This window comes from Vicugna pacos, chromosome 10, assembly GCF_048564905.1.
Source record: "Vicugna pacos chromosome 10, VicPac4, whole genome shotgun sequence".
Lineage (NCBI taxonomy): Eukaryota > Metazoa > Chordata > Mammalia > Artiodactyla > Camelidae > Vicugna > Vicugna pacos.
The window spans coordinates 12,173,254-12,194,948 of record NC_132996.1 but is presented as its reverse complement, the minus strand read 5'-3'; the positions used below and the strand labels follow the sequence as shown (position 1 = coordinate 12,194,948).

General features: G+C 43.2%; 1 long non-coding RNA gene and 1 other non-coding gene across 2 annotated transcripts; one reads left to right on the top strand and one right to left on the bottom strand.

The window, feature by feature from the left end:
* Window positions 1-2,895: 2,895 nt before the first annotated feature.
* TRNAA-UGC (transfer RNA alanine (anticodon UGC)) lies at window positions 2,896-2,968 on the bottom strand. Its single transcript has one exon. It is a non-coding gene; the product is annotated as a tRNA-Ala (tRNA).
* Window positions 2,969-13,092: 10,124 nt separating this feature from the next.
* Window positions 13,093-19,682, top strand: LOC140698938 (uncharacterized). The gene is made up of 3 exons (XR_012076949.1): window positions 13,093-13,408; window positions 18,520-18,689; window positions 19,491-19,682. It is a non-coding gene; the product is annotated as an uncharacterized lncRNA (long non-coding RNA).
* Window positions 19,683-21,695: the final 2,013 nt, after the last annotated feature.

Below are 21,695 nucleotides of genomic sequence, written 5' to 3'. Positions count from 1 at the left end.
CAAACGTTCGTGGGTGTTCGCCTGTACCAGGCCCTGTGCTCAGTGCTGGGGGTGCACTGTCTCACTTCATCCTAACAGAACCCTTGGAAAAGATGTCATTGTGTTTATACTGAGAAGCCGAAACTCAAAGAAGTGAAGTGATTCCCCGAGGTCACAGAGCCGTTGAGCTCAGAGCTGGGTGTGGGGCCCAGTCTGTCCGGCAGCAGCCCCCACTCTGCTGCCCCCGCAGACACACAGCTGGTGACGAGGGAGGAACAGGGCGGAGGGGGCACAGCACCCAAAGGCAGGAGGCCCCCGGGGGCTCCAGGGAGAGAGAAAAGTCACCTCAGGCAGCGCTGCCTTGCCAAGCGAGGAGCCCGGCGTGCTGACCTTGGTCTTGGGCCAGATGCTCTCCACCCCTTGTAATATGAGGAATTTGGGTGGAATCTTGTTAAACAGGCAGATGCTCTGGGCTCCACCAACAAGGTTGTGACTGTGGAGCTCTTGGGAGGGGTCTGGGAATCTGATTCTGGCTCTGGTAGTCTTCGACCAGACTGTTAGGAATGTAGGTGTTCCAGCCCCGGTTACCCAGATTGGGCTCCAGCTGCCAGGTGTGGGCAGTCCCGCCCAGGGGGGCCTCCCAGTCCAGACCTCAGGCTGACAGAGAAGCCCAAGAGACCTAGGCTTCCCCCTGGGCTGCAGCTGTTTTCTTGGCTCGGGGGTGGGGGAGCCTGGGTCAGGCATGTGTCTGGTCACTCTTCTCCCTGCCGCCTGCCCTCAGGCACCGTCTATAGTGGGTGGCCCTTCATTCCTGACCTGGAGGCTACGATGTGTCCCCTACCTGCTCCCCTACCCCTGTCATTAAGCTCTGGACTGAGTGTACACCACGGGTTCAATAAACACAACTGAAGGAACAAAAGCTCACTGCAGTTTGCTGGGCTCACACACGTCACCCGGGGTGCCAGGGCTCGGCCCTGACAGTCCACTAACTGGATCTTTTCTCTTTCCATAGGTTTTGGTGATGATCCAGGAGCCAAGAGAATGGAGGGGCAGAGGGAAAACCCAAGGCATCGGGCACGTACATACTCACATGGGATGGTCTCATGCTGTGGACCCTGGTTTTTAAATAGAGTCGATTTTGCTGCCGTAGTGTGGGAACTCTGTTCACCCTCTACCTCCTTGACTTTGGACAATCTGGTCAGGGTACCGCCTTGCAGCCTTTCTCCCTGTGTTAGTTTGTTGGGGCTGACTTGAGAAAGTACCACGGAGTGCGGTGGGTGGCTTCATCCCGAGAAAGCCTTCTTCCCTTCAAAATATTAGAGGTTAGTGTTGAACAGAATCTCACTAAAGCTGCCACAGAGACGAGACCCAGGTAACTACAGGTTAGATTGAAGCAGACCACCTTCCCTGCTCCGGAAGCCGGACGGAACGGATATGCCCTTCTCTGGGGATAAGTGATTTTTACCGTATTTTAACTCTTCTTTTCACAAAGTGGCTGGCATACCAAAAAAAAAAAAATTATGAAAAGAGGGAAGGAAATTCGACCCCCGGACAAGAAGAGTCATTCCTAGAAGGAGACCCAGAGATGGTTCCAATGTTGGGATTAGAAGATAATGCTTCAGGGGGAGGGTGTAGCTCAAGCAGTAAAGAGCATGCTTAGCATGCACGAGGTCCTGGCTTCAATCCCCAGTACCTCCACTAAAACTAAATAAATAATTACCTCCCCCCACCAAAGAAAAATAAAAAGAAGATAAGAGCTTTAAAATAACTGTGAAAAATATGTTAATAGATGTAGTAGAAAAGTGGACAATGTATGTGAAGGGGAATCTTAGTACAGAAATTAAGACTATGTTTAAAAATGGGAATGTTGAAATAAAAAATCTGACGACAGACATGGAAAGTGTACTTAAAGGGCTTCACAGAAAATCAGACAGAGCAAAGGAAACAAAGCAAAACTGATGAAGAGAAAGGGGGTGTGGGGAAAGTTGGGAGGAAAACTGGTGCCAACTTCCAAGAGTCCTCCCCTAGCGGAGCCGCCCAGGAAACCGTGATTTCAGCCACAAATCGTTATGACGCACATGAAGTGGTGTCTCCCAGGGGACTCTGCCTGAGCCTAGGTGTTCAGGGTTTTTAGTGGAGCTCGGGCACGTATGCACCCTGTGCTTAGCGTGGACCAGAATTCTAGACTCCCCCAAAGGAAGCTCGTCTTCATCACAAGAAACGTTATCTGTATAAACAATTTCAGTACAGCGAGCCACTCTTTCAGTTACAGAACGGTGAGAAGCCCCTTGAAATCCGAGTTCCCAGAGGAGTGCCAGGGGCCAACCTCACAGCGATACATACCTATTAGAATGATTAAACTAAAAAACAGTTAACACCAAATGTTGGTGAATGTGCAGGGAAACTGGATCACTTACACATTGCTGGTGGGACTGTAAAATGATACCCTTACTCTGGAAAACAGTTTGCAGTTCCTTATAAACTCACCGTGCAATTGTCACATGACCCAGAGATTGTAATCCTGGGCATTTATCCCAGAGGAATGCAAATTAATGTTACAAAAAAAAAAAACTGAACACGAATGATCATAGTAGATTTAGTCTTAAGAGTGAAAAACTGAACCCAACCTGAATGTCTCTCAGTGAATAAATAATTAAACAAACTGAAGTACATCTGTACCATGAAACACTACTCAACAGCAGACAGGAACGAACTGTAACACAAATAACTGGGATAAATCTCCAGAGAATTATGCCAAGTGAAAAAGAAATCCTCCACAAAGATTACAAACTGTATAATTCCATTTCTGTAACACTTTTAAAAAGCATTTACACTTATTTATTTATTTATTTATTTGTTTGAATTTATTTTCCAGGAGGAGGTAATTAGGTTTACTTACTATTATTATTTTTTTAATGGAGGTACTGGGGATTGAACCCAGGACTTCATGCATGCAAGACATGCACTCTACCACTGAGCTATACCTTCCTCATAACATTTTTCAAGTGGCAAATTTTTATAAGTGGAGAATGGATGAGAGGTTGCAGAGTTTAGGGACAGGATGAGAAGGGCTGGAGGGCGGTGGATGTGGTTATCCTTGTGATGATGGAACTGTTCTGTACCTTGTCTGTGATGGTGGATAAAAGAAACTACACATGTTATAAAATCATATGTAACTAAATATGCACACACACAAATGAGTACACGTACAAGTGGGGAAATCGGAAGAGGACGGGAGTACTGTGACAACATCAGCAGCTGGTTGCGGCAGTGAGCTACAGTTTTGCAAGATGTTTCCATGCAGTGTACTGGGTAAAATGTCCTTGGGGTATCTTTATTATTTCTTACAACTGCATTTAGATCTACAATTACCTGAAAATAAGAAGTTTACTTAAAAGGTGGGTAAAAGATTTGAACAGCACTTCACAAAAGAACATATATGAATGTCCTACAATAATAAGAAACAATGTTCAGGAGCATTCATCATCATGGACGTGTAAATTTAAACCATAATTAGTTCAAATTTTATATGTTCTTGGGTGGCTAAAAAAAAAAACAGAGACTATCTAATGCTGACAAGGAAGTGGAGCAACTGGAGCTCTCACACATTGTAAGCTGCAGGGTAAGATTAAGTTTTGGAGAACTGTTTAACAGTTTCTTATAAACACACATTCGTATAAATAGCTGAGTCTGACTACTCAGTTATTCCTCTCCAGGTATTTATGTAAAAGAAGTGAAAACATATGTCTATACAAAGACCTGCACACACACGTTCATACCAGCTTCATTTATAACTACTGAAAACTTAAAAACCCAAATGTTCGTTAACAGAAGAGCAAATGAGCCACTGACAAGTTTTATATTTTTCTAAATGGCTTCCCTGGGAAGGTACCTGTTTACTTGAACAATAAGACCCCATGGTTCAGAAAAATGTTGGTGTTGCTTTGGGAAACCACAGCACATGCGCCTGTGTGTGTGCACTTTCAGACTTTACATTTCTGTCTTTTGATGATGCATTTAAAATTTGGAAACAGTCCAAAATCATTCAAAGAGAAACTAGGTGTATTTGTTTGCTAAAGAGAGAGGAGTAATTCTCAGTACTAGGCACACATTAGAACACCGGAAAACTTTGAAATAATCAAGAATGCTCAGCTATTCTGACTTAATTGGTTTGTGGGGACTAGCATGGGTCTTGGTTTAAAGCTCTCCAGGTGAGTCTAAAGTGAGCCAGCATTGAAAACCACAGCTAGTAGCTGAGGTTGATTTTCTTGTGCAGTTTGTAGACTGACTTCTAAAAGTAGTTCCCGAAGAGGAATTTCCACAATACCCTGGGCCCACAGTTTTGTAGCAACAAGCATACAGTGTCTCAAAATGATTGTTGTGAAGATCAACACACATTTGTTATACAAATTTTAATATGTTTTCAGATAAATATTTGCCTCCTTACTTTATAGACCCAATGGAGGGACAGCAAATGTAAAAGATTTATCGACTTACCTAATTAGCAGATAATTTCAAATGGCTAAATACAAAATTTTCAAAAATGTATTTCTGAACAGTATGGAGAGTCTTCAAAAAACTAAAAATAGACTTATTTGAACCAGCAATCTCACTCCTGGATGTATATCCAGAGGGAACTAATTCGAAAAGATACATGCACCCCAATGTTCACACCAGCACTATTTACAATAGCCACCACATGGAAGCAACCTAAATGTCCATCAATAGATGACTGGATAAAGAAGTGGTGGTGTATTTATACAATGGAATGCTACTCTGCCATAAAAAAGAATAAAATAATGCTATTTGCAGCAACATGTATGGACTTAGAGATTGTCATCCTAAGTGAAGTAAGCTGAAAGAGAAAGAAAAATACCCTATGATATCACTCATATGCGGATCCTAAAGAGAAAAAAAAAGGACACTCTGAACTCATCTACAAAACAGAAACAGACTCTCGGACATAGTAAACAACCTTATGGTTACCAGGGAAAGGAGGTGGGAGGGGATAAATTTGGGAGTTTGATATTTACAAATGTTAGCCACTATATATAAAAATAGATTTTAAAAAATGTATTTCTATATTTCTAAAGTAAACTAAGTAACACTATACTTTGTTTTTTCAGTTTGGGGCAATGAAAAAAAAACGATAAATAGTAATATGGTTCTCTGTTTCTTCTCTTTGGAAAATTCCATGCTGACAAGTTATGATCAGATCCAAGTACACTCATGAGCGTCAGCGTAAGTTCTTTGATGGTAGTTGGGTAGGAGCTTGGAGGTCGACAAGCTGCCTGCAGCACTCTCAGGTGACTTCCAAATCTGTGTGTTTGCAGATCCCACCCTGAAGCTAGGTCGACAGAGGGCCTGGTGAAATGAAGCAACCTGAAAATGACCTGCTTCAGGTGCCCAGGGTGCACTGCCAAACAACCGGCCAGGTCTGAGAGAGGGCTGGTGCCATTGACTGCCCGCGTGCCAAGTCAGCTGCTCTCGGTGATTCTTTGGTGGACCGCCTTACCTGTGCTTGGCACTGTTCAGCAGGGACAAAGAGGTGCAGTTGGGAGTCACACGTGGTCCCTTCCCTCTGAGCAGCTCACAGTCCTATAGGAGGGACTTCCAAAGCCAGGAGAAAAGTCTTCTAGGCTTTTCTTCTAGACCTCTGACTATTTGGCCTCCACTACCTCTGTGGTAGACAGGGGCAGTGATGATGAGGGACAGGAGGGGGACCACAGCAGGAGGCATGAGTTCATATGGAAGAATCTGGGCCTCTCCCAAGCCTATCTCCCCATCTATAAACCAGAACAATCTCCTCTGCCCACCCGCACAGGAGCGTTGTAAGACTAGATGAGTAAGACTTGCGTCCATTCTGAGGTGGCATGCGACTGCTGGAAATAATATCCGTATCTTGGAAAGCCCCATCGTGTAAATATCTCATTAAGTACCTATATTTTTGACAGGCACACTGACAATGGTATCAACTTAGATTATCCACAAGCAAGTATTTTTTTTTCTTCAAAGTGTTCTTAGCTTTGCTTCATTATCCAGGGTATCTCAGAGGGGACTCTTTGTTCCCAATAGCCCCCTTCTCAGGGGATAACTGCTCCTTAATAGCTGTGGTAGCACATTTTTCTAATTGCATGTGGAAGTTAAAAAGAACAGAACCTTCTTAATATTGACCCAGTTGCAATTTCCAAGTCAAGCCCTGTACTGTCATCAGCCCACAGCTTGAGCCTGTGCACTGCTTTGATGATGAATGCATTCTAAGGAAGGCTTTACTTCGGGGGGGAAATTCATCTTGATGTGGGGCATGAAAATTCCCCAGCCCTCATGTTGCTTTGGCTACGTGTTTTTCTTAGTATGGATCACAAGTTACATCATTTTCTTCATCCTGCAAAGAGGAATTAAAGCTCCTGGGCTGGAGTGACGCACCAGGTGTGGAGACAGCCACTGTGCACACACACCCAGCATCACTCATCTGAACAAAGGCTTGCCTGGGCCAGAAGAAGAAGAAGACGGTGGGATGAACCTGCCACCCACAAACATGCCGCCCCTGGGCAAGGCTCTCTGAGACCAGCATGGGCTGACAGGCTGCAGTGGGCCCTACAGCCTGCAAAACACATGCTTTCTCCTTAGGGGCAGATCCCCATAGGATGACCAGATGCTTTTGGAAATGAAAGAATGAACTGGTAGTGATTCTGTAAAGACAGTATGTCCAAATTAGATTTGTAACGTGGAACCTATGGTCCCCCAGGTTTAGAGAAAATCCACTGGTACAAGTGAAAGCTGCAAGACAACAGATCTGTCAGAACCAGAAACAGTCATATTAACTTCTGTCTACATGAAGTCAAACACTTGCAAGAAAAATGGAAGAACTCAATCCAATAATAGCTTAAACTTAAATACTTTTTCTATTGAAGTATAGTCAGTTTACAATTTGTGTCAGTTTCTGGTGTACAGTATAATATTTCAGTCATACACATACGTACATATATTCATTTTCATATTCTTTTCGCCATAAGTTACTGTAAGATATTGAATATAGTTCTGTGTGCTATACAGTAGAAACTTGTTTAGCTACTTTATACATTGTAGTTAGTATCTGCAAATCTTGAACTCCCAATTTATCCCTTCCTACCCCTTCCCCTCCTGTAACTATGTTTGTTTTCTATGTCTGTGAGTCTGTTTCTGTTTTGTAAATAAGTTCATTTGTCTTTTTTTTTAGATTCCACATATAAGTGATATCATATGGTATTTTTCTTTCTCTTTCTGGCTTACTTCACTTAGAATGACAATCTCCAGGTCCATCCACTTTGCTGCAAATGGCATTATTTGTTCTTTTTATGGCAGAGTAGCATTCCATTGTATAAATATACTACAACTTCTTTATCCAGTCATCTATTAATGGACATTTAGGTTGCTTCCATGTCTTGGCTATTGTAAGTAGCTCTGCTGCGAACATTGGGGTGCATATATCTTTTCTAATTAGAGTTCCCTCTGGATATATACCCAGAAGTCGGATTGCTAGATCATATGGTAAGTCTATTCTTAGTTTTTTGAGGAATCTCCATACTGTTTTCCATAACGGCTGCACCAAACTACATTCCCATCAACAGTGTAGGAGGGTTCCCGTTTCTCTACAGGGTCTCCAGTATTTATCATTTGTGGACTTTTGAATGATGGCCATTCTGACTGGTGTGAAGTGATACCTCATTGTAGTTTTGATTTGGATTTCTCTAATAATCAGCGATATTGAGCATTTTTTCATGTGCCTATTGGCCAATTGTATATCTTCAGTGGAGACTTGCTATTTATACTTCTTTAAATGCCTCCACCTGCCCCATCTCCCTGCAAAGTTTGCTGAGAAGACTCAGCATAGTAATGTTTGCAGAGTGCTTAGACGAGTCTGACCCAGAGAAGGTGCTCATCAGGGTAACCAAGGGTGTTAGTGGTGGTAGAAGATGGAGGGAAGTGTCAGGGGGTGTGGTAGTAATAGTAAATAGCAGGACCTTTGTGCTGCAGAGAAGACGTTTGAGGGGACGGCCTCGCCAAGAGGCCATAGCTGTCCACATCACCAACGAGTCCCTTGAGGAAGGGGCTGGAGGATGCGGGCAGGCTCTATGGAGTGGAGGTGGAGGTGGGACAGGAAGGAAGGGGGCAGGGCACAGCCATTCAAGGAATGACATAGCAATTAACACCACAATGGCAGAAAATTCAACTCCCAACAGACCTTGAGGCCCAAGATGGTGGGAATTTCAACTCTCAGTAGACCTTGAGCTTCATTACATGCTCATTGTAATATATTAACTTGCTAAATGGCACTCCCATAAGTGACAAGACAGTTCCAAGGCTGAACATAAAAAGTCAAAAAATGGGCAGTGGCCCAATTCCTGGGAATGCCAGCCCCTCCCCCAAAGTAGTTGGAATAATCCTCCCGCTGGTTAGCATGTGAAGTTACAGAGCCCATAAAAGCTAACAACCCCAGCACCTCGTGGCCTTTCTCTTGCCTTCTAAGATGGCCTGCAGTCTGTCTATGGAGTATGTATCTCTCTGAATAAATCTACTTTTACTCAACTGTGGCTTACTCTTGAATTCTTTCCTGTGTTAAGACAAGGACCCACACTTGGTGGGGCACGTCCCAGGGACTCAACAGGGACCTGGGACACGGCTATCCTCTCACCCCACATTTTCCTGCATCAGAGGTACTGTGGGACCCTTCGCAGTTTGGGTTTGCATAGGGAGCCTCTGAAAGGCAGCGTGGTCTGGGGATCAAACAGACCTGGAATTAAATACTGATCAGCTTCTCACCACCAGCAGTGGGAATCTAGCCTCATCGTCTAAATTCTCTGACGCCCATCAGAGAGTCCTACGGCTCCTTAGCTGTGAAAGGTGGAAGATAGTAACCCCGTGCAGTGCTCACGGAGAGGACATGAATGACTGCATGTAGTCAAGTGCTTGGCACAAAGTAGTTGTTCAGCAAAACAGTTGTCCCATCCCTAGAACTTCATCTGTAATGAGGTCGGCGAGACAGAGAGAGAGAGAGAAAATTTACCTGCTTCACCCTGTTTCCTGAGCCTGGGGTATTATTTTATATTGAGCACACAGCATAGAAAGCTTCCTAGTAGATAACCACTCACTTACCAAGACCTGCTAATCCTAAACTATTATGTCACAAAACTTGTGACCCCAAATTAGCTCCCCATCTTGAAGAACTCACCCTAAACCACTTAAACCCAGACCCCTGCTCCCAACCTTACAAATACCCTCCCTGACCTCGAACTTCAGAGATCTATGTCTGTCAGTGTCTGTCAGCGTGGGGTTCTCCCTCCTGCCGCCAGCCTCCTGAACTTAACTTTGACCAAGAGGCTTCCTGGGATCTTCTGCAGAGTCCGTAAGCATCAAGCCAAACCCAGCCACCTGAGGTCCACAGCCATAATGATTCCCCGTGTCTTGTCAGCACTGCCAGCTCGAACGTTGCTTCTCTCAGAGACCATGGTCACACCTGGTCGTGTGCGCTTCCCTCGAGCTGTGAGGCCCCTCCCTTCTCTGAACTGCCCCCGGCCCCAACACAGACACACACACACACTCTTGGTGTTACTTCCTTCCCTTTGCCTCATTATTAGAGCTGTCTGTGCATTTGTTTTATCACTGTTTGCTGTGCCACCTATACTTCAGTCGGAGATGCCCACTCTGGGCCTTGCACATGACTAGGGTGCAACAAGAATGTTCTAAAAGTGCTTTTCAGGATTTCCAAGACATTTAAGGAGAATAAGTCAAAGGGAATATACAATCCATGTTTTTTCCCGTTAGGCAAAAGTCTAAAAGTAAGATCTGTCATAATTTAGAATTGCATTTGGCTCTGCAAAATAGACCTCTTCTAGGTCTTTTCAAAGTCCTTGGTGATGCTTTTTTAGTCTCTTTTGTACTCTTTACACACACACACACACACACATGAAATCCACACACCAAAGATAGTTAGGTATCCTCGAACTGTCCTTTCCTATTGTTACAGCTGTCTTTCTCTTTATTTTCTTCTGTACCTTTGGTTTGATGTGTTGAGATACTTGTCTACTTCTTCCCCTTATTGTAAATCCCCCCTAGAACGTGTCCCAGGCACTGTGCTGCGTGCCTTATGCATGGAGTGGGGCTCCTGCCTGCGTGGAGCTCAGGTTGAATGTGCTGCTGGGGCGAGACAGGGGACAGCACAACACCTGTATCTAGACACCTCCGTCTTTTGCACGGGGATATCCTGTTTCTAACAAAAGCTTAGGCATGAACAGATAAAGACTGACAACTGCTGGAGTGGTCATGACGGAAGCAAGCTAGCATGAGGGAATGACAGAAACCTTGAGAGAAAACTCATCCGAAGTGAGTGAAAGGAGTCAGGCGCACTGGGGCACACTCCCCAAGAATATCTGTGTGCTGGTAGCAGGCAGGGTGTAGGAGCCAGTCCTAGGTCTTCCTGGCTTCATCATGGAGGCAGGCTATGGATATCTCGAGATTTGAGCGAGGTGAAGTGAGTAGAAACATACTCTTTTACTTTGCCACATGTCGCTCTGTCATCTGAGTCTGCCCTCTCTACTCTCCTTCTTTCTCCTCCAAGCTGTCACCAAAACAGCAACATCCTATGTCAAGTGGCAGAGACATTGTCAGGAAAGACAGAGAAACAAGCCTGCCCAATGATGCCCATTGATTTAGCTTCAGATTTCCTCTCCAAGCCTCTTCCCCTGAGCTTTTAGTATCTTGAGATAGATGCTGTCTGCCCATGAATTACTGAAAACTATCCGGCTGGAGGTTAGGACCAGGTCAGGGGGGTCTCTCTGATCCTCTGCAAATATTAACTGATCAATTGATACTAAATGAGTACAAAATATAAATGAATAAAGACAGAGGTGAACATTTCTAAGATAAAAGGAAATACCTGTGTTCTTTCTCAGTCTGTAAGAAAAGGCAGAGGAACAGTGGGTTGTATCCCAGGGGTCAACAGGGGAAGAACTATTTTCCAAGCATAGTGGCTTCTAAAACTCTGCTGTTTAAGTGGGGAACACCTCCCTACCCCATCTGATGGGACCTCCTTTCAAGAGCACTTGAAGGGCACTGCTTGCCTCAGGAGTTGCCCCCGTCTCAGAATCAGAGTCGTTGTTTGGAACTGGTTGGACCTAAAGTCATATTTTGAACCTCAAAAAGATGGATATCCCCTCTCAAAATTTCAGCCACAGAGAAGATTAGGTTGGATGGAATTTAAAATGTAACCTGGGATTAAGTCTCCTTTATTTTGGTGACTCAGAAAAATCTTTCAAGGAGTTTATTGGTGGGCAACTTTTAATGCCCAAATTTCTGTTTATGTACGTTCTCTGTTGCCTGCTTTACTTCATTACCAATAAAAATCTCTTAATATATTAGCATTGTATATGAGAATTAATTATTTTGCCTTTTAAAATGATGAATCATTATTAATGTCGCTTGAAGGGAAAACAATGTAGCTACTTAATCTATTCACTATGTGTGAACAACTGCCCCCTCTGCCCATATATACATATCACACTAGCCTGGAGGTTGCAACAACTTTTAAATATTGCTGTGGCTCTAATCTCACTCTCTTCTGATCTGTCTTCCAGAACCCAACCAAAGTGATTTTTCCAAAATGAACAAAAGGTTATTTCATCCTCTTTGGAAAATCACTCTTACATCTCTTCACATTTATGAAATTTAAAAGCTTTTCATGATTTTGTCCTTGCTTTTCTCTCCAACTGCATCATCAGCTGCCCCACCATATCTTTCTCTTTTAAAGGTACATGCTTAGCAATTTAATTTGTGGAACTCTTTGTACCATGTGATATGAGAATGTATATCACCTCATTATTTGTAGTGCTGAAAAACTGGATTCAGTTTAAATATATATTATCAGAATTATGGCTAAAGAGAAAACAGTATATATAAACTATGGAATACTATGTAGGTGTTCAAAGGTAGATTTATTACCAACATAGAATTGTGTCTATTATATAAGGTTTAACGGAAAACATCACCAAATTGAAGACAATCATGTGTAGTATGGTATCATTTCCCCACCAAATTATATATATTTTTATGTGTGTTCATCTATTTATAATATGTATATACACAATTAAAAGTCTGGAGATATATTAACCAAGTTTTTACCTTTGGGGAGAAAGATGGACTGTGTTGAAGGAGAGAGAATCTCATTTTTCACTTTACTTCTTTTTTTTTTCTAATGTGAGGATGTCTTATTTAATAGTAAAGATTTAAAAAAAATTTTTTTAAGTGTATTTCCTAGCTAGGACTCTTGTCATCTACCATGATATCACTGGGCAAGGATGGCTTAACCACAGCAAAAGAGGGCAGACAGAGCAGCATCTGGATGAGCTCTCTGGGTCTACCTGTGCTACTGGAGGGATCAAGTAAGGGAGGTGTTGTTGCACTGATAAGACCGGGAAGAAGTTCATCCAACACCTAGGCCCAGGTATTCAGGGACAATGGTGGGAGGTTACAGGTCAAGGCAAGCAGCCAGTGTCCATGGTCCCAGAGATGTACAGGCGGCTGGCTAGGAGTGTGGGCTGGAATGTCTTGGCAGCAGCAATCAGAAGCCTAGCCAAAAGCCTCGAGTGCAGGGAATGGGGCTCAGCCCTTAGGGTGGAGCAGAGGGAGATGGCAAGTGCAAATGAGAATCTTCAGAGGATGCAGAAGCTTGAGTCAGAGAGAACGACAGGGCTACAGCTGTGGGCCTGTAAAGAAAAAGGCAGAGCCCAGTTTTAGAACAGAGATAGGAGATCCACTCACTTGTAACATGACTGTTGAGCTGCATGGGGGGCAGGACCAAGCCTCATTTGAGGGCCAAGTGTTCTGAGCTCCGAGTAAGAAGGCTGTAGGGAGGGAACATGGGAAGACGTTGATGCATTGATGCCATTTGGGGTAACTGAGAAAATGCTGAAACCCTCTCCAAAGCTAAGAAATCAGAATGTGATTGGTCTGTGGTGTGGATCAAAGGAAGGAACCCACGGTAACTAAGAAACATTAGAAATAGTACTGACTCAAAATGAAAGCTTCTAGAATTTCTGATAGCACTCCTCAGAATAGACTTCTTATTTTGAGGGTCATTAGGAATTGAGAGTCTGATCACGGTAACACACACTTCCGCATTAAGTCCGTCAATCTTGATGGGTTTCTCTCCTGAACTTTCCTGAAGCCAGTCTTTACTTGATGAAGTGGCCGGAAAAAGGAAGAGGCACAAGCACAGTCTTAGATTTATGACCTCCTCTCTCACTCAAGGTAAAAACTCCAGAATTCAGAACATGACGTTTTTACCTGATACATGGGACTAGATTAAATGTTGAACTACATGACAGATGAAGCTGGGATTAATTAATGTCACCTCTCATATAAATTGCTTATGATGAGAAACAATGAAATTAAGGTAAGTAGATGTGATATATCATCATTTCTCTTCATTTAACCTCGCTTAGAGGTAGGCCAGGAGGAAGACACATTGCCTATGTGAGAAAAATGGGCAGAGTTCATGATACAGTCACATTCATTTCCTTTTCAGAGTAGTCAGGAGTTATTCCCATGAACCCAAAATTCATATTTAGTGTAAAAACTAGCTCCACACTTTCATTTAAAAGTAATCTGACATACTAACTCAGATACTAACTATATATAAAACAGATAACCAGTTTCTTCTGTATAGCACAGGGAACTACATTCAACATCTTGTAGTAACCTATAATTAACAAGAATATGAAAAAGAATATATGTATGTACATGGATGACTGAAACATTATGCTGTACACTAGAAATTGATGCAACATTGTAAACTGACTATGCTTCAATAAAAATGTAAAATAAAATAAAAGCAATCTGGCTTGTTCTGTCCGGCAATAATATAACCTTGTATTTAAACAATGAAAATTTGCCAGGAAAATTGGGAGAATTTTTCAATGGCTGAAATATTAAAGCTGCAACACCTTCTTAGTTAAGTCTTGGATGGGATGAGCTCCCTTGAAGCCTGGCACACATGACCAAAGAAAGGATTTGATATTTTTCCAACTTTGCTTACATGCACTCGGTGGTCAAAGCCAGACCATCCCCAGGAAGTGCCAAGTCAGGCTTGGTGATTAACTCCACAGTTCTTTCCCAGGCACCGTCTTCCTGATCTCTGCAAGGAACAGGTGCTCAGTGTCAGAGAAGGGGTGAATCCTGACCCAGAGGGCCTCCGGTGTGGCAGGGCCTAACCAAATGTATCAGAGAGGAGAAAATGCCTCAAATTACAAAAATCTAGTTTGCCAATTTTGTCACCAACTCATATGCAATCAAAGTATTTTCAATGTTCATTGAACAAGTGCATATCTGTTAGGCCTGGTGTTGGGTGCTGAGGACATCGAGGTGATTAAGCCAAGATTCCTGTTCTGGAGAGATTAATAGTCAGGGACACGGACATCTAAACAAATAATGTGGAAGGTGCAATAACAGGAAAGACAGAAGCGCTGTCAGAGCATGGCGTATACTCTGGGGAATCAGAGACTGGCCTTTGGGCAGTGTGCAGAGCAGATAGGTCATCGATCTGAGGGAGCCGCGTATGTGAGGCAGAGGGAAATGCAAAAGCCAAGGCATAGAGGTCGGGCCTTTTACAGGGAAAAAAAAAGTCATAGAGACGTGGAAGGTATAGTCTGATTTTTTACCTATCAGATTGTCCATGATTAAAAAATGTATGTGATACTGTGTGGACAGCCATGCTGGAAACAAGTCCTTTCGTGTGTTACTGGTTGGAGCATAAGCTTGTCCGAGCCCTACTGAGGACAATTTGGCCGATGTCTCCTGGTTACAGATTCACCTACACGTAATCTAGCAATCTTCCTCTTTTAGGAAGTTGTCCTGGAGATACACTCGTCCTGCTCCAAAACGTAATTCGGTTAGTTATTGCAACGTGGCTTGTGATAGCAAAAGACTGGAAACAACTTAAGTGTATGTCAGTGGGGACCGGGCAAAGAAACGATGGTGTGGTCCTACAGCGCAACACTGTGGTGCCAGAAAAGAATGGGATAGAATTGGATATGAAGTTGTCATTTGATATGGAATAATCTCCAAGATATAAAGGAAAAGCACGAGGTGCAGAACCACAGGTAGGGAAGATCACTATTTGTGTAAATAAAGTGGACCGAATAGAATGAAGAATACATAGCAAATGCACAAGAGGTCTTTGAAAAGGCGCAAGAAACAAATGTGTTGAATCAGAGGCGGGCAACTGGGAGGTGGGGCACAGGAGTGGACAGGATGATGTTCACGTTGTATTTTTTTAATATATCTATATTACTTGTCAAACATTGTAAGATAAATTTTCCCCACTTTTAACGGAAGTGTAATTGACAAAATTGTATATATTTAAGGTGTACAGTTTGGTATTTTGATATAGATATACATGGTGTGAAAATCACCACAATCGAACTAAATAACGTATCTACAATCTCTCATTGTCACCATTTTTATTTTTGCAGCAAGGACACCTAAGGTATACCCTCTTAACAAATGTCGTCTGCAATACAGTATTGTTAACTATAGTCACCTAGCTCTACCTTGGATCTCCAGAATTTAGCCACCTTGCATAACTGAAATTTTGTATCTTGTGACCAACATCTCCCCATTCCTTCTTCCCCATAATCCCTGGTAACCACCATTCTATTCTCCGCTTCTGTGAATCTGACATTTAGATTAATCACATATAAGTGAGATCGTGCAATATTGTCTTTCTGTGTCTGGCTTATCTCACTTAGCATAATGCCTTCCAGGTTCACCCCTGTTGTTGCAAATGGCAGGATTTCTTTCTTTTTAAATGCTAGATAATATTCCACTGTGCATATACTCCATGTTTTCCTTATCCATTCATCTGTCAGCAGACATTAAGGTTGTTTCTGTATCTTGGCTATTGTGAATAATGCTACTATGAACATGGGAATTCAGATATCTCTTTGAGGTCCTCATTTCATTTCCTTTGGATATATACACCTCTCAATAACTTTAAAGTGTGTGGTGTGTTTGGAGAATCGTCTACAATGGCTGGAATTTAGGGAGTGTATGACTGTGTTGGGCGGGTGGAGGTACAGGAGATAAGCCCAAAAAAGGCTGGAGGTGAAGGGCTTTTTACCCCAATTTATGAAAAGAGGCGTAATGCTATTGGTGGTGTGATATACAGGGCACTGGCTATGGTTGCAGAGAGACCCTAGAGTCCCACCTGACACTTCCTGGCTACCTGTGATCTTGAGCAAGTTATTAATGTCCTTCAGCCCACATCTCTCAGATGAGGTAGCTGGATGACTGTGCCTAGCCACAGGAGCCTCTGCAAACCCCTCTCCCTCCCTCTTTCCTTTTTCTTTCTTCTTCCTAGTATTCTGGCTTCTCAGTTCCCGCATTTATATGGATGGATCAGAGGGGAAAAATGTCTGAGCAGGTTGTTCTCCATTGTCCCAGCTTAGCCGAGTCAGGGCGTTTTCACTAAGGCAGGCTTGAGGAGGGAGCATTTAACTCCACGCTGCCTGGTGCTTTTCCATATTCTTTTTCTATAATAAAAAAGGCAATTACAAAATGAGACCCATCATTTTAATTATTTTGTTCACCATGGGACTCATTACTATGGTTTTATGCAACACAGAGGGAGGTCTCATGAATCAACATGGCATGGAGAAAATGAATTGAAAATGGAATTGAATGTGAGAGGATCATCCTGAACACAGAACTGCATTCAGATTAGCTCAGGCAATTCCGTTCACCATGGCTCTCAGCATTGGGAAAATATCACTACTTGGTACTTTACGTCCTTTCTGGAGTGACTAAGTGTTTGAGCAAGGCTCAAGATGCCATGTGACTAGTTGATCGTCATGATAGAGAAAAGGGAGAGCGGGTTTAGAATGCAGTGTGCTTTCTAAGGAAGCAGGGAAACTGGAGATTTGGACTGTCCGGATTCAGGGTCCTTGTGGCAGCAGGATCTGAGGACGGCCAGGACAGAAGCCCTGAAACTACCCTGAGAGGGGAATGGGAGGGGCTGAGAATCCCAGGGACCTGATCATTTATTTTGGTGGAAAGTGACATTTTTGGTTTCTACACTTTTATAAATTAGACAGTGCCTCTCTGCTTCTCCTGGTTTCTTTCCTTTTTTGCCTGGTTTTGCATTTAGTCACCATGTTTATAAGTGCCTGTTACTGTATTTGTCTCACATTGTGTGAAGCAATCAGAATACAAAGGGAAATAAGATGGAGTTTCTGTCCTCAAGGAGTTCCCTCCTTGGTGTGCCCCTTCATTTCTCCCCCAATGAAATTGCCCTCTTCAGTTCAAAGTCCATTAATATCAACATCAAACACCCTCCTCCCCTCAACACACACACACTCACAGACCTGGTTGTTGCTTAAAGATCAGTAGTGTAGAAATTAAACAGACCAGGACCCTGCAGAGCCTTCCTGGGGGCAGACGCTCTCTCCTCCCTGTGTTCCCTGCCTCTTGTTTATAGAAAAGTCTTAGCCCCCAGGCCTTCCCCAAGTTCCAAAGAGCAAATTTAATCAGAGAAGTGAGAAAATGTAGAAACAAAGAAAAACAGTCAAGCAAGACAAAATAATAATAGCTTAGCCATAAAACAAAGTCAAGTTCATCCTCAAAGACTATAGATAATATCCTGAGCCACATCCTTGAGTTGCTTTGCAGATACTAAAACTCACACCAGGTGGAAGAAGTTAACTGCTGACCACCAGCACATAGATCCCGGACCAGTTAGAACCAGAAGGTTGATAATTGAGATTCCCCAAACACCACCTGGTCACCTCACCACCAACCAATTAGAAGAATGTCCACGAGCTGATCAGGCACCCTGTGAACTTCTCCCTCATCCTGCCTTTAAAGACTCTTCCCCAAAAGCCATCTGGGAGTTGGGGTCTTTTGAGCATTTGCTGCCCATACTCTTTGCTTGGTGCCTTGAAATAAACACTGTGCTTTCCTTCACCACAACCCAGTGTCAGTAGATTGGCTTTGCTGCACGTTGGGTGAGCAGACCGAAGTTTGGTCAGGTAACAAAAATACAATGAAACTTTCCATTTTCCTTTTTTTTTTTTTGGTGGAGAAGTCAGCCTAGACATTGGCATGTGTGATTTTGATGCTTGGCCAAGAGAGATGGTCAACAAAGTGATAGTGGATCGAAGACTGAGTGTGCATGCCACGCATACTACCTCAACCATGTAACCAAACTTCAAGTGACCAGTGACAAACTGCATTATGCATCTCCTGATGTAATACAATGGGAAATACACATCATCTGAATCTAGTAAGGAGAAAGCAATCAGACAAACCCAGAACGCGGGGCATCCTACACATAGCTGGCCTGGACTTTTGAAAATGTCAATGTCATGTGAGATAGCCACCATCCAGGGGGCCCCTCAATGATCCTAGCTTCTTGGTGTTCATGCCGTGTGTAATCCCCTCTCATGTTGACTAGGGCTGACCCGTGTAACTAACAAGGTATTGCAGAATTGTATGTGTATGTCTTCCCAGGCTAGGTCACGAAAGACAGTGTGGCTTCGGCCTTGTTTCCTCTTGCTCAGTTGCTCTGGAGGAAGATAATCTCCATATTGTAAAAAAGACACATAAATAGTCCTCTGGAGAGGTCCACGTGGGGAGGATCTGAGACCTCTTGCCAACAGCCAGACCATCTTTTCAGCCATGTGAGTAAGCCACCATGGTCCCCCAGCCTCAAATCAGACTTCAGATAACTTCAGCCACAGGTGACCTATGACTGACCCCAAACCAGAACTGCCCAGCTAAGCCATTCTCAAATTCCTAGCTCACAGAAAATGTGAGCTAATAAGTGTTTAGACTTAAGTCACTAAGTTTTCAGGTAATTTATTATATAGCAATAGATAATGAATATGTTGTGCAAGAAAATGAAAGGCAAAGGAATTATTCCAAATTAAAAGAGACTAAAAGAACACGGCAACCAAAGGTAAACATAGCTTTTCATTGCATCCTGGAAATGAAGGTGACAGCTAACAGGATGTTTGGAGGATAATTGGGGAAATAGGGTTAACATTTTTGAATCAATGTCAAAATTTGGGGGTAAGATAATGCTGTTGTGATTAAGCAGATTAATGAGTTTTGTTCTTAGGAGATGTAAATTGGAGTCGACAGGGTGAAATGTCATGATGCTTACAATATTTAATATTTTCCAATACAAAATTATACACAGAGATAAAGCAAATGTGGCAAAATGAATTTTGATGAAGGTTATATGTTTATTGTACTACTGTTTTGGTTCTTCCATACATTTGAATATCTTAAAAATAAAAATTTGGGCGTCAATATTCATACAATTTGAGCCAGTAGTTAACTTCCAAGAATTTATCTTGGTGATGTAATTAAAGATAAGCACAAAGATTTAACTGCAAGAATTTTTATGATTACCTTTTCATAGTTGCCAAAATGCAATTTTGACATGGATATTTTTATTCTATTTTTTATATTTTTAGGTCTATATTCAACATACCCCTCACAATTAAAAATTCAATTGTCAAATATCTAAATATTCAATCAATAGAAGAATCATCAAGTTACATCAATACTATGGAATACTATTCCACCATCAAAAATGATACTGAAGATGAACAGTTATTGATATTTTAAAAACTTGCTGTTGAGTGAATAAAAGGGCACAAAAATCAGCAAGGATAATGTGACCTTATTTCTAGAAAATATATGTGTAGAAATACATGTGGAAGGATAATTTCATGCAAGATTCCACCTGGAGCCATCTCTGGGTGATGGGAGAATGAGTATTTTATTTCTTTTTCGCTTGTCTGTGTATTTTAATTTTCTCCCATGAATATGCACTGACCTTGTTATAAGAGGGGGGGAATGGTTATCATTGATTTAAAATGATAGAGACGCTGTTTTCATTTTGGTGTCATGTGCTTGTATGCAAATTGGCTGGTACTCTCACAAGAAAAATCAGGTTAACCTCTTTCATGAATTGTAAAGATGATGTGAATCTTGGCTAGGTTAGAAAGAAAGATGCTTTGTTTCCCCAACAACTTAACGTACAGATGAATCCTAACCAACCGTAATGAGTTGAATTTCTTTTCTGTGGTTAATTCGTACATTCCAGTACAAAGGTCCTTCCTGTACCCTTACCCTGGATGCTGCTGTGTCTCAAAGATGCCCTTCTGGGAGTCCCTCCCAGGGTTCTGTGGTTTCCCCCTTCTCTCACACTCTCTGCAGCTGCTCCTGGAAGTCCCTCACCCTGGCGTCCCTTCTCTTGACCAACTGTATTCCCTGCACAGGAAGGTGAGAGGCTCCTCCTGGTTTTGCCCACTGCCCTTGTCAGTACCACTGGCTTCCACTGCTGCCAACGGCCTCTCCCAAAGCGTACAGACCCTCTTTTCCCCTTACTCAGAAAGGAGAAAACTCCACGTGACCCCAAGGCTGATAGTCATACTTGAATCACACTAGGTATTACCCACTTCTTACTTAGCCCAGGTGCCGAGACAAGATGGACTCTGAGTCCATCTTCCTTCCAGTCCCCAGGTAGAGATGGCTCCAAGCCTGAACCTTCTGACAGTGTCCCTCACTTTGCCTACCCCATGGGGAACCTGCCTTTCAGTTCTAAACTGTGACCTCAGGTTCTAGCCACAGGGGGCACATGCAGACTCACTGGGGCCAACAGCTCTGGCCTCATGGGCGTTGTTCATGCCTGAGGGCTTCAGAGTTGCTCAAATGCCTTCACATTTGATTATCACAAGTACTGTGAGGTACTGAGAGAGGAGACACTGGGCTCAGCAAGGAAGTGATGGAGCTGGAGTTGGACGTCTACTCAAAGGAGGCTGGTGGTGGAGAAGGTGGGTGAGCTTTTCAGATAGACCTGGGTGCAAATCCTGACTTTGCCATTTATTATCCACGTGGTATTGAGCAGGTTATCCAAAGTCTCGAAGTTTCCTGAGTCTCAAAGTTTCCTCATCAATAAAACGAGATAAAAATATTTAGCTAATTGAATTGTGATGAAGACAAAAGTACTGGAAAAACAGGAAGGGCTCAATAAATTTTAGTTTTCTCTCCTTTGTCCAGAGGTCTTCTGGCTACACGTGCAATTTCTCCCAGTAGAAACGTTCCGGTGGGGAAGAGCACTCTAATTTTTGTTGAGACGGGTAAATGGCAGAAAAGAAGAGTTCCTGGCTGTGAAATGCAGTCACAGTTTGAGTTCCTACGAAAGGCTCCTTGATTCTAGGGTGAGCATATTTGCTGAGACTTGCTCGTGGCAGAAGTCACCTGGAAGCCGGGGACCCAGCTGTGTGGACCACTCTGTTAGCTGCACAGCCAAGCTGTAGGATGTCAAGAGCAGAGGCCGGGCTGGCTTTGAAGCAGGTGCAGGCTTGTCATCCATCAGGCAACAGCTGAAGGCAACAGGGGTCCCACAGATTTTCTACACCTTCCAGGTCCTGGGAGCACTGTTCACACTGGCATTAAATCACAGTGCATTTGCACAGATTATTTCCCACGGAGAATTTAGAGAGCTCACCTGCTCGGCACTTGGGGTTCCTGGGGGGGTCTGTGAGGAGCCTCCAAGCTGTGCTGGCTGTGGGATGGGAAGGTGGGTTGGGAGGGCCTTGCATGGTGACAGATCCACTGGGGTTTGCCCTGTCTCCCTTCCTGGGCGGTGAGGGCCCAGGGGGAAGCTGCTG